General features: G+C 44.5%; 1 protein-coding gene across 1 annotated transcript in view; it reads right to left on the bottom strand.

Annotated features, from left to right (window-relative positions):
• SLC6A6 (solute carrier family 6 member 6) overlaps positions 1-2,615 on the bottom strand; it is a 32,651-nt gene extending 30,036 nt beyond the window's left edge. The window contains exon 1 of the mRNA XM_075831830.1: positions 2,419-2,615. The gene's annotated coding sequence lies outside the window, so the exon portion shown is untranslated. The remainder of the gene's footprint in view (positions 1-2,418) is intronic.
• Between the last annotated feature and the right edge of the window lie 10,852 nt (positions 2,616-13,467).

Below are 13,467 nucleotides of genomic sequence, written 5' to 3'. Positions count from 1 at the left end.
CAGTATATATACAGTAGGTCCTATATGCTGGATGATAGGTGCAGTATATATACAGTAGGTCCTATATGCTGGATGATGTGTAGTATATATACAGTAGGTCCTATATGCTGGATGAGGAGTGCAGTATATATACAGTAGGTCCTATATGCTGGATGATGTGTAGTATATATACAGTAGGTCCTATATGCTGTATGAGGAGTGCAGTGTATATACAGTAGGTCCTATATGCTGGATGAGTGCAGTATATGTACAGTAGGTCCTATATGCTGGATGATGAGTGCAGTATATGTACAGCAGGTCCTATATGCTGGATGAGGAGTGCAGTATATATACAGTAGGTCCTATATGATGGATGATGAGTAGTATATATACAGTAGGTCCTATATGCTGGATGATGTGTAGTATATGTACAGTAGGTCCTATATGCTGGATGACGAGTGCAGTATATGTACAGTAGGTCCAATATGATGGATGATGAGTGCAGTATATATACAGTAGGTCCTATATGCTGGATGATGAGTGCAGTATATATACAGTAGGTCCTATATGCTGGATGATGTGTAGTATATATACAGTAGGTCCTATATGCTGGATGAGGAGTGCAGTACATATACAGTATGTCCTATATGCTGGATGAGGAGTGCAGTATATGTACAGTAGGTCCTATATGCTGGATGAGGAGTGCAGTATATATACAGTAGGTCCTATATGCTGGATGAGGAGTGCAGTATATGTACAGTAGGTCCTATATGCTGGATGAGGAGTGCAGTATATATACAGTAGGTCCTATATGCTGGATGATGAGCGCAGTATATATACAGTAGGTCCTATATGCTGGATGAGGAGTGCAGTATATGTACAGTAGGTCCTATATGCTGGATGAGGAGTGCAGTATATATACAGTAGGTCCTATATGCTGGATGATGAGCGCAGTATATATACAGTAGGTCCTATATGCTGGATGAGGAGTGCAGTATATATACAGTAGGTCCTATATGCTGGATGAGTAGTGCAGTATATATACAGTAGGTCCTATATGCTGGATGAGGAGTGTAGTATATGTACAGTAGGTCCTATATGCTGAATGAGGAGTGCAGTATATGTACAGTAGGTCCTATATGCTGGATGAGGAGTGCAGTATATATACAGCAGGTCCTATATGCTGGATGAGGAGTGCAGTATATATACAGTAGGTCCTATATGCTGGATGAGGAGTGCAGTATATGTACAGTAGGTCCTATATGCTGGATGAGGAGTATATATACAGTAGGTCCTATATGCTGGATGATGAGCGCAGTATATATACAGTAGGTCCTATATGCTGGATGAGGAGTGCAGTATATATACAGTAGGTCCTATATGCTGGATGAGGAGTGCAGTATATGTACAGTAGGTCCTATATGCTGGATGAGGAGTGTAGTATATGTACAGTAGGTCCTATATGCTGGATGAGGAGTGCAGTATATGTACAGTAGGTCCTATATGCTGGATGAGGAGTGCAGTATATGTACAGTAGGTCCTATATGCTGGATGAGGAGTGCAGTATATATACAGTAGGTCCTATATGCTGGATGATGAGCGCAGTATATATACAGTAGGTCCTATATGCTGGATGATGAGCGCAGTATATGTACAGTAGGTCCTATATGCTGGATGAGGAGTGCAGTATATATACAGTAGGTCCTATATGCTGGATGAGGAGTGCAGTATATATACAGTAGGTACTATATGCTGGATGAGGAGTGCAGTATATGTACAGTAGGTCCTATATGCTGGATGATGAGTGCAGTATATGTACAGTAGGTCCTATATGCTGGATGAGGAGTGCAGTATATATACAGTAGGTCCTATATGCTGGATGAGGAGTGCAGTATATATACAGTAGGTACTATATGCTGGATGAGGAGTGCAGTATATGTACAGTAGGTCCTATATGCTGGATGAGGAGTGCAGTATATATACAGTAGGTCCTATATGCTGGATGAGGAGTGCAGTATATATACAGTAGGTACTATATGCTGGATGAGGAGTGCAGTATATGTACAGTAGGTCCTATATGCTGGATGAGGAGTGCAGTATATATACAGTAGGTCCTATATGCTGGATGAGGAGTGCAGTATATATACAGTAGGTCCTATATGCTGGATGAGGAGTGCAGTATATATACAGTAGGTCCTATATGCTGGATGATGTGTAGTATATGTACAGTAGGTCCTATATGCTGGATGAGGAGTGCAGTGTATATATACAGTAGGTCCTATATGCTGGATGATGAGTGCAGTATATGTACAGTAGGTCCTATATGCTGGATGAGGAGCACAGTATATGTACAATAGGTCTTGTATGCTGGATGATGAGAGTATTATATGTAGAGGAACAGCAGACAGCCGCAGCATCACTAGCAGGTCTCACACTCACCTGGGGGTTTCCGTCCTCCAGCTCCAGGGTCAGAGGCAGCACTCCCGTATGGTCCCGTCTGCTCCCGGTAGCTGCTCAGTAATCACTGGACGGAGGCTCCGGGATCCAGAGAGGAACTGATGATAGCGCGCGACTCATGGTGGAAAATCACCGGCTCCTCCGCACACACTGCTCTGCCGGGGGCGGGACTGACGACGAGGGCGGGGTTATACTGAAAGAGGGGAGGGGCCTGTGTGGAAGATACAGAAAAACACGTGCAAAGGAAAACAAGAGAAATATGAGATAGATTAGATAGATAGATAGATAGATAGATAGATAGATAGATAGATAGATAGATAGATAGATAGATAGATAGATAGATAGATAGATAGATAGATAGATAGATAGATAGATAGATAGATAGATAGATAGATATGAGATAGATAGATAGATAGATAGATAGATAGATAGATAGATAGATAGATAGATAGATAGATAGATAGATAGATAGATAGTTCTTTCTCCTTCCTCTGCGCCTCACACTCACTATATCCAGTCTATGATCTGTGTTGGATTCTGACCTCCGCTGGATACAATGTGTTCCTTGGAATCAGGGATTACTGGAGTGACTTCTGTTTGCACCTTGTCCTGACCTCTTCCCCTGCACATCACTTTCCAGAACATTTCTCTACTCGCTGGAATGCTTAGTCCCTTCTACAGAACATTTTCCCTATGAGCATTTGGTTCTTTGCCAGAAGTGGAACTATGTGAGATATGAATGTGAAGGAAACAGCCAAAACTCCTAATGTAGAGTGGTCCTGCTCCGCTGCGCTGTCACCACCAGTATATCAGGCCGGAGCAATGATGCAGGGAAGGTGGGAAGATGTAGAGTCAAAGGGTTACACCACGGGCCTGTACCCTAAATGTCAGGTCCGTCACCTCAAACCCAGAGACCAATACAGCTGCTGCCCTGAGCAAGTAATCGGGCAAGAATCATGGAGAACATTTGTCAGTTTACAGCAGCTCTGTCCTTTTTCGCTCTGGATGCAGGAAGTTAGGAAAGATGAAACTTCTTGGCCCCGTGGCCCATTGATGATTAAGCCACTGATTATAAGGGATGGCAACTAAACTACAAGGCCACCAGCGATCACCACTAAACCACTGGGACACCAGGGATGGACACTAAACCACTGGGACACCAAGGATGGACACTAAACCACTGGGACACCAGGGATGGACACTAATCCACAGGGATGGACACTAAACCACTGGGACACCAGGGATGGACACTAAACCACTGGGACACCAGGGATGGACACTAAACCACTGGGGCACCAGGGATGGACACTAAACCACTGGGACACCAGGGATGGACACTAAACCACTGGGACACCAGGGATGGACACTAATCCACAGGGATGGACACTAAACCACTGGGATACCAGGGATGGACACTAAACCACCGGGACACCAGGTATGGACACTAATCCACAGGGATGGACACTAAATCACTGGGACACCAGGGATGGACACTAAACCACTGGGACAACAGGGATGGACACTAAACCACTGGGACACCAGGGATGGACACTAAACCACTGGGACACCAGGGGTGAACACTAAACCACTGGGACACCAGGGATGGACACTAATCCACAGGGATGGACAATAAACCACTGGGACACCAGGGATGGACACTAAACCACTGGGACATCAGGGATAGACACTAAACCACTGGGACACCAGGGATGGACACTAAACCACTGGGACACCAAGGATGGACACTAATCCACAGGGATGGACACTAAACCACTGGGACACCAGGGATGGACACTAAACCACTGGGACACCAGGGATGGACACTAAACCACTGGGACACCAGGGATGGACACTAATCCACAGGGATGGACACTAAACCACTGGGATACCAGGGATGGACACTAAACCACCGGGACACCAGGGATGGACACTAATCAACAGGGATGGACACTAAACCACTGGGACACCAGGGATGGACACTAAACCACTGGGACAACAGGGATGGACACTAAACCACTGGGACACCAGGGATGGACACTAAACCACTGGGACACTAGGGGTGAACACTAAATCACTGGGACACCAGGGGTGAACACTAAACCACTGGGACACCAGGGATGGACACTAATCCACAGGGATGGACAATAAACCACTGGGACACCAGGGATGGACACTAAACCACTGGGACACCAGGGATGGACACTAAACCACTGGGACATCAGGGATGGACACTAAACCACTGGGACATCAGGGATAGACACTAAACCACTGGGACACCAGGGATAGACACTAAACCACTGGGACACCATTGATGGACACTAAACCACTGGGACACCAGGGATGGACACTAATCCACAGGGATGGACACTAAACCACTGGGATACCAGGGATGGACACTAAACCACCGGGACACCAGGGATGGACACTAAACCACAGGGATGGACACTAAACCACTGGGACACCAGGGATGGACACTAAACCACTGGGACAACAGGGATGGACACTAAACCACTGGGACACCAGGGATGAACACTAAACCACTGGGACACCAGGGATGGACACTAAACCACTGGGACAACAGGGATGGACACTAAACCACTGGGACACCAGGGATGAACACTAAACCACTGGGACACCAGGGATGGACACTAATCCACAGGGATGGACAATAAACCACTGGGACACCAGGGATGGACACTAAACCACTGGGACACCAGGGATGGACACTAAACCACTGGGACACTAGGGGTGGACACTAAACCACTGGGACACTAGGGGTGAACACTAAACCACTGGGACACCAGGGGTGAACACTAAACCACTGGGACACCAGGGATGGACACTAATCCACAGGGATGGACAATAAACCACTGGGACACTAGGGATGGACACTAAACCACTGGGACACCAGGGATGGACACTAAACCACTGGGACACCAGGGACCGACACTAAACCACTGGGACACCAGGGACCGACACTAAACCACTGGGACACCAGGGACCGACACTAAACCACTGGGACACCAGGGATGAAAAAAAACACTTGATTACTAGGGATGTTCACTAAAATAACTGTAATACCAGAGTTGACAATGGATCACAAAAAAAGTTTCCAGGATATAATATTGACCTTCTTTATGTCCTTTTCCATAAATGCAGTTCTATAAACATTTCCAAGAATTTTATCTAAGGAAGAATGAAATTACATCAAAATGTCTGTGACGAGCCGCACTACAATCTAAAGTGTAAACATGACCCAAAACTTCTCACAGCTGACGGGTTTGTTTGAACTGTATCCAGTCTCGACCTCTATGATGTAAAAACGCCTGGACAGACTGATACATTTTACCTGCACTAAGACATTGTAGCAACTATCAGGACAAGAGATAGTTTTGTTCTGCTGATGTGTCTATACTGGATACCAGAATAGCTAACCCTCAGCTGTGCAAAATATTGGGTCAGGACTTTTTTTTTTTTGCCTGTACAGTGAATATTCCCATTCACTGAAAGTAATCAGAGATCTTGAAAATGGTGAGGAATTGAAACACACATGTGGGGGGGCACAGGAATTATATATGGCACCTTGGCCACTGCTATACCCAGTCAGAGGCGCAGACTGTAACCTCCACCTGCTGTTTATATTATATTTTATTTTAGGAACTCTCTTGCAGAGAATAATTTTATAGCAGCGGTTTTATAGTCACTTTTATGAGTTTATAGAAAGTGTTTGATGATGAAGCAAATAAAATGACAGATCTTTTCTATAGAACCTTAAACAAATGACAATTAAAAATAATGTTCCCTTAAAGGGTTTGTCCAGTTTAGAAAACCCATTGTTATACACCCTATTAGGGAATCCTGGGATAATAAGTGGAGAGCGGTTATAAAGAGCATCTCTTGGGGGGGGGGACCTGTCCTGTATTACACAGACAACCCATTGATATGAATGGACACAGTGTAATGCTTCAATTTCCCTGTGGTGGCGCTGCAGGGAAATTGAACAATTACTACCAGCTGATCGCTGGGGGTTCCAGTAGGAGGACATTTTGTGAGCAGTTTATTATGGAGTAACCATTCTAAGGCCCTGTTCACATCACATTAGTGATGTACGCTTAGCTTGTATGCCTGGAAATGCCCCCGGAGTACATGTTAAGCGTATCCATAGGGCTCCATTAACCCGAGAAAGATCAAAAGAGTGTCCTTTTGGCCTATGACGGGAAGCTATACTATAGAATACTGAAAAAAAAAAGTATGAAATAGTGTAGCAGTCTAGACTATTCCATACACCTGTACACAGCAATAAAATGTATAGCGCATGGTATACGTTTTTTTTTAAATGGGAGCCTATGTACTACGCATCGGACTGTATATCTACACAGTGGTATAGGTTGCAGCCTTTTGTCAGAGATAAAACTTTTTCTGGTGTATATGTCAAATGAAGGCTGAAAACCTGATGTGAACATAGACTAACACGTAGGGATTGTCCAAAGCGGAAAACTTCTTTAAAGGGGTAGTTGCCGTGAGAAAACCTCTTCCCTATAAACAGCTGCCACGCCAATCAGCTTTACTGGGGGGGGGGGGGGGCGTATTATCTGGTGGTCATTCAAATGAATAGCCGCCATGTCATACATGGTGGGGCTGGGTCCGCTAGAGCAAGGACGGCTCTTACTTAAGCCCCTATTACACTATTGGCAGATAATCGGCCAGTGCAGCGAGCGCCGATCAACGAGACAAAGTTGATCGGTGCTTATTTACTCCGGTCACACAGAGCTATGGATGGGGACGAGCGGTCGTTACTCCGATCACTCGTTGATCGGCGCTCGTTTGCTCTGGTCACACGGAGCTATGGATGGGGACGAGCGGTCGTTATTGCGATCACTCGTCCCCATACATTGTTATCATGTTGGCGGCGTTTACACACCAAAATGTGCGGCCGACAGCGATATTTAACTTTTTTAAAACCATACGACCAGCGGATGATCCAGCGTTTGCTCGATCATCTGCTGATCGCTGCCCTGTTTACACTGGGAAATTGTCGGCAACGAGCGTTATATGAACGCTCGTCTGCCCGATAATCGCCCAGTGTAAAACCCCCTTTAGGTTTAGACTCTCTACTCATAGAAGGGGGTCCTGTGTGGGGGTCCCGGCCTCTATGATGTTCATATACCTTAAGAGGGCACACGGCCAAAGGTTATCTTAAAGCGACAATTCCTTTAAGTCTATCATCATTTTTTCAGCTGTTTCTTAGTAATCTCTTCTTTTGGGAAAGTTGGGTTCTAGGCTTATAAATGGCAAATCTGCCTAGAAATGTGGCAATATCTATATTCCCATTCAGGAGTTGGGAAAAGCCGGGTCCAAGCCTTGGGGAACATGTAATGGCTTCGATATTGGTTGTCACTCAGCTTTCCAAGAAATAGATATAACTGGCTGAATAATGAACGACTCACGGACTTCAGAAAAGATCTTATTTCTATTTTTAGGGGAAATTATTCCCATGAGACTTTAGTCGTATTCTTAGAAATGCGTGTGCCGTGCCGCGTACCTGTACCTGCTGGAGGCTGGGCATGAAGCGCGCAGGGCAGGGCTGGGTTAGACACAGGGGCATTTTATGTGCTGGGTATTCTCAGTGTAATCTGTGTATTTGGCAGGGAGATGAGGGTCAGATGCTTAAGCCTCACATGGAAGCTCAGTCCCTGCGTTATAGGATTATTGTATCAGATCCCCACGTACAAGTTCAGAGCTGCAGCTGCAATATTCTCCCTTTTTCCTCCAGTGGCACCAAAAAGATGTGCCCATGCCAGCTGCCTTCTATGTAGTTGTACCTGAGGAACCACACCCAACTACATCCCTCATCATGTAATCTTACTGAATTTCCTCATAAAATAATTTCTGGGGACTGTGTGATGCTGAGACTATGTATCTAAACTATCATGTGTGATACTGTCTGCTGAACTGCTGTATCTAAGCCTATTATGTGTGATACTGTCTGCTGAGCTGTGTATCTAATCCTATCATGTGTGATACTGTCTGCTGAGCCGCTGTATCTAAACTATCATGTGTAAAACTGTCTGCTGAACTGCTGTATCTAAACTATCATGTGTGATATTGTCTGCTGGACTGCTGTATCTAAGCTGATCATGTGTGATGCTGCCTTCTGGACTGCTGTATCTAAGCCTATCATGTGTGATACTGTCTGCTGGACTGATGTATCTAAGCCTATCATTCATGTGTGACAGTGTCAGCTAGTCTGTTGTATCTAAGCCTATTATACATGATACTGTCTTCTGGACTGCTGTATCTACGCCTATCATACGTGATACTGTCTGCTGGACTGCTGTATCTAAGCCTATCATGTGTGATACTGTCTGCTAGTCTGTTGTATCTAAGCCTATCATGTGTGATACTGTCTGCTGGACTGCTGTATCTAAGCCTATCATGTGTGATACTGTCTGCTGGCCTGCTGTATCTAAGCCTATCATGTGTGATACTGTCTGCTAGTTTGTTGTATCTAAGCCTATCGTGTGTGATACTGTCTTCTGGACTGTTGTATCTAAGCCTATCATGTGTGATACTGTCTGCTAGTCTGTTGTATCTAAGCCTATCGTGTGTGATACAGTCTTCTGGACTGTTGTATCTAAGCCTATCATGTGTGATACTGTCTGCTGGCCTGCTGTATCTAAGCCTATAATGTGTGATACTGTCTGCTAGTCTGTTGTATCTAATCCTATTATGTGTGATACTGTCTGCTGGACTGCTGTATCTAAGACGATCATGTGTGATACTGTACATATGATGCTTAGTGTGTATGGGAACCCCGTGCTCGGACGTCAGTTCTTGGGCCCCTCCGTGGAGTCGCTCTGTGAACAGTTTTCGCCATTATCTCTGTTTTCACAGAAAATTAAACATTTACAAGAAAAAAAACAAAAATCTGATTTTTCCTTCCACAACAGAGCGGCCAATCCTTACCCAAATAAATAAATCTGACCGGGGACGGAGCCAGAAAACAGAATGTCTAACCCAAGCAGAAAACACACTTGTGCGGGTGCAGCAGCAGTGCTGAGGGTCCTCCTGGCACTCCGGATTTCTTAAATATTTGTAGAATTTAAATATTAACATTCAATTTACTGAAATGAATAAATAACTGTAAAATAAACAAGGTCCAGCCTGCAAGAACCCGGCCCGGCCCCAGCTCCTGTTTATTCACATCAGAGCTGATGTATTTCCCTAAAAATAAATACAGAACTTCTTGTTTTTCTTTTATTTTATTAACTTTCTTAAAGGGATATTCCACATTTGGCACGACTCTTCTCATACACAAATCTGGACCTGACACTTTCAGCCCTGGATGGCTTTTTCCCTAAATTAACACAGTTCCTGGTATCAGGGATTTACAGTAACTCTAAACATTACATGTTATGTCTCTAGTGCAGGGCATGAGGGGGCGGAGCATGACACAGAAAGGAAAAGAACATGAAAGAGAGGCCCTGGACCAGGTATAACACAATTCAGTCGCAATTCCACCTATTAAATATCCTTCGGGGCAAAAGAATTGGGTCCCACCCCTGTAGGCCTACAGGGAAACGTTTCATGTGATCCCTCTGTAATCAGTGAATGGCCATCATTTTGTATTATTTCCTATACATATAGTAGGTCCACATGTGCGGATTCATTTCATAATATAATATATCTTTATAAGGGTGGAATCTCCATTTTCCCTGTATAGTCATAAAGTGGATGATAAAACGGTGACTGCCTGCAGCCACCACTAGAGGGAGCTGTGGAGTTTACTTATAATTGAGTTGAATGTACGCAGTAAGAGCTTATAGGAACACTAAACATAGAAAATTTAGAAACAAGTCTTTCATTCATTGCTTCCTCTCCTTTGATCCAATTTTGTCTCATATGGCACTTAAAGGGAATGTGTTGTTAGCAAAAAATGTATTTTTTTTTTTAGTTAAACAATTAGTGTGTGGGTGATTAAACATTGTTCTAATTTTTTTTATTTTTTTCACGAGTCAGGAAATATTATAAATTGGATTCAATTGGATTCTAATTTATAATATTTCCCATTGCTGGTCACTAGATGGAGCAATTCCCAAAATTGCAGCATTGCATGTGGTAAAGCAACCACATTGCTTTGTGCTGCAAAATTGGGAAAAAAGCCCTCGCTCTAGTGAGCTCTCAGAATCCCCCCTCCTTTATCCTGGCTAGTGCCGGGAGAAACGAGGGGATTGAACGGTCTAACCTCCTACACTGTGTCGCCATTTTTTGAGCTAACACACAGTGTAGTAGGTTTACATACACTAGTAAAACACACTGAAACACGAACATACATAGAAATCACTTACCTGCTCCAGTCGCCGCCGCTCCCTCCGGTCCGTCCGCTCCGTCTGCTGCCGCTGCTCCATGTGCACAAGTCCGGAAGCCGCGACCGGAAGTAGTAATCTTACTGTCCGGCCGCGACTTCCTGTCCACAAGAAAATGGCGCCGGACGGCGCGCATTTCAAATTGGACTGTGTGGGAGCGGCGCATGCGCCATTCCCACACAGACGGCGTACACCATAGTGGATGGAACGGGCCCCGTTCGCATTCCCTATGGGACTGGAGCTGCCGTATTCCATGTCTGTATGTGTCGTTAATCGACACATACAGAAATGTAAAAAAAAATGGCAGCCCCCATAGTGAAGAAAAAGTGTAAAAATAAAAAAAAGTAACACACAAACACACAAATGAATACAAACGTTTTTAATAAAACACTAACATCAAACTGATATAAAAAAAAATTTGGGGGTGACACTGTTCCTTTAAAACGGAGAAATATATAAAGATACAAACATCTTCTGTATGTGTTCCAGTAGATCAGCCATGTCTCCCCTCCTTATCACAATCCTTTGTCTGCCTGTAAGACAACTGGCTGCATCAGTTGCCTCCTCCCTCTGCCCTGTCTGCAGTAGGATGCAAAAAGCATTAAGCCCCGCCCCTTTGCTAAGCCCCACCTCATCAAAACGGTAGAGATCAGCAAGAAATTCCCTCCTGTGCTATCTGCAGGATTTTTACGAGACAATTTCAGGAACATGCAGAAAATCTTGCAGACTGACAGTGTGTTACCATTCATTTATAGGTTGTGTTCCCTTTAGCTCCCCCTAGTGATGGCTGCAGGAAATTAGAATTTTATAATGTTACTACGCAGGGGATTTGGAGCTGTGTACTAGAAAAACTGAGCTCCAGCCGCTATAAAGATATATGAAAAAATAAAAAAAAACAGAATTTTGGACCTAAAATTAAATGGTGTTAAAAGTAGAGTTACACTTTAAGATTCCAACCAAGTATCAGGTCAGGATTGATTTTGGCTGAGAATTACGGCCGTCTTTATAGACTCCAGGATGAATTATTCGCCGGGACTCCAGAGTATTCCCCTCCATCTTCTTATTCGGCCTCGCTCTACGTGAAGCTGCTCCGGCGTCCACCTCCCGCTCATTTATGGCGGCATCTTTCCCCTTTACACGAGTACCTGGTGTTCTGTGAGATGTTGTAATGATGTAGATGTTCTTAGATAAGGCTGTTATGATGGCTTTTGTAAGCAATAAAGATTGTCCGCGCTCACAAACAACTAGTAAATCTGGAAGGAGCGCATGATGTCATGACTGGCCCGGCCATAGATACAGGATTTTGTTTAAAAGGAATTATGCCTTAAAATAAGAATGGATTAACTGGCTGTAAACATGACATAGGCGGGGTCCCCACGATTACTGCGGAATGCTGTGTTTATACTAGCCAGCGAGTGTTGGGGTCTGTCCAGGCCGTAGTTCACTGGTTGAAATAGACGCATAATGTTGAGTAACTTCACTGATCTGAAGTTATATAATGTCTTGTGCTTCAGTCACATCCAAAGCTGCATTCACAATTCTGCTGAATGCCCTGAGAAACAGACAGCAATCGGTCATTTGACCTGAAAGCTGAGCTGTACAAGTGCAACGGTCATCTGAGCTTCCATAATGCATTGCTATTATACTCCGGTCACATCCAAAGCTGCATTCACCATTCTGCTGGATGTCCTGAGAGTGAGAGACAGAGAGCAGTCCGTCATGTGACGGGAAAGCTTAGCTGTAACTGTGCAACGGTCATCTGAGCTTCCATAATGCACTGCTATTATACTCCAGTCACATCCAAAGCTGCATTCAAAGAATGAAACATGATTTAACTCACAGTATCCCACTTACCATTTATAATACTGGTGTCTGATATGTCACAGGGGCCTTTAGGACCCATCAGCCCCAAGGACCCGGGCACAACTGCATTCTCTGCACCCCCTATAGCTACAAACACTGACCTAGTCCATCTACCCTTACAGAAAGGCTAGATTCCGAGTTTCCCCACGCTCGTGTGAATCCAGCCTTATAGACGGAATTTAGCTATAGGGGGTGCTGAGGTTGCAGTCACATTCAGGACCTGGTGCCTAAAAGCCCCTCTGCCACATAAGAGGACAGCAGTATTATAACTGGCAGGTGATGGTTGTAGGAGCCCCAATCGTTGCATTGGGGGCGCAGGAGCTCCCAGCTGTCCCTCTGCTTTATACTTCTATATTCAATCTCTTATCACATTTACTATATACCATTGTATCCTTCGCATTGTCCAGTGCAGCTGCTCAGCCGCCTCCGCCGATCATCGTCTCGTGGTCTCGGTCACACCTTAATACTGACATGTGAATAAATCTCGCTCAGACAATGGGATTAAATCTCCTGTTGACAAGATCTGAATGATGTCTAATTCCAAACTCAAGGAGAAGTTGGCAGCGCATGATACATGCCAGGTCTGCACGGGATTCCGCTGCACAGAGCCCTCAGGGCATATTTATGGTGAGTGCTGAGCCACTATAACCTTAAATGGGATCCCAAATCTGTCCCTGGAGGTTATTTTATAATGAAATTTAGTAAGAATACATGATGGGAGATGTAGTGCTATGCGCTTCTCTGACTCACAAATGCTAGGCTTAGATACACAGCTTACCAGACTGTATCACATCTGATGGGA

The sequence above is a fragment of the Rhinoderma darwinii genome, chromosome 7 (genome assembly GCF_050947455.1).
Source record: "Rhinoderma darwinii isolate aRhiDar2 chromosome 7, aRhiDar2.hap1, whole genome shotgun sequence".
NCBI lineage: Eukaryota > Metazoa > Chordata > Amphibia > Anura > Rhinodermatidae > Rhinoderma > Rhinoderma darwinii.
Note: the sequence above shows the minus strand (reverse complement) of the source record. Positions and strands in the feature narration are given on the sequence as shown.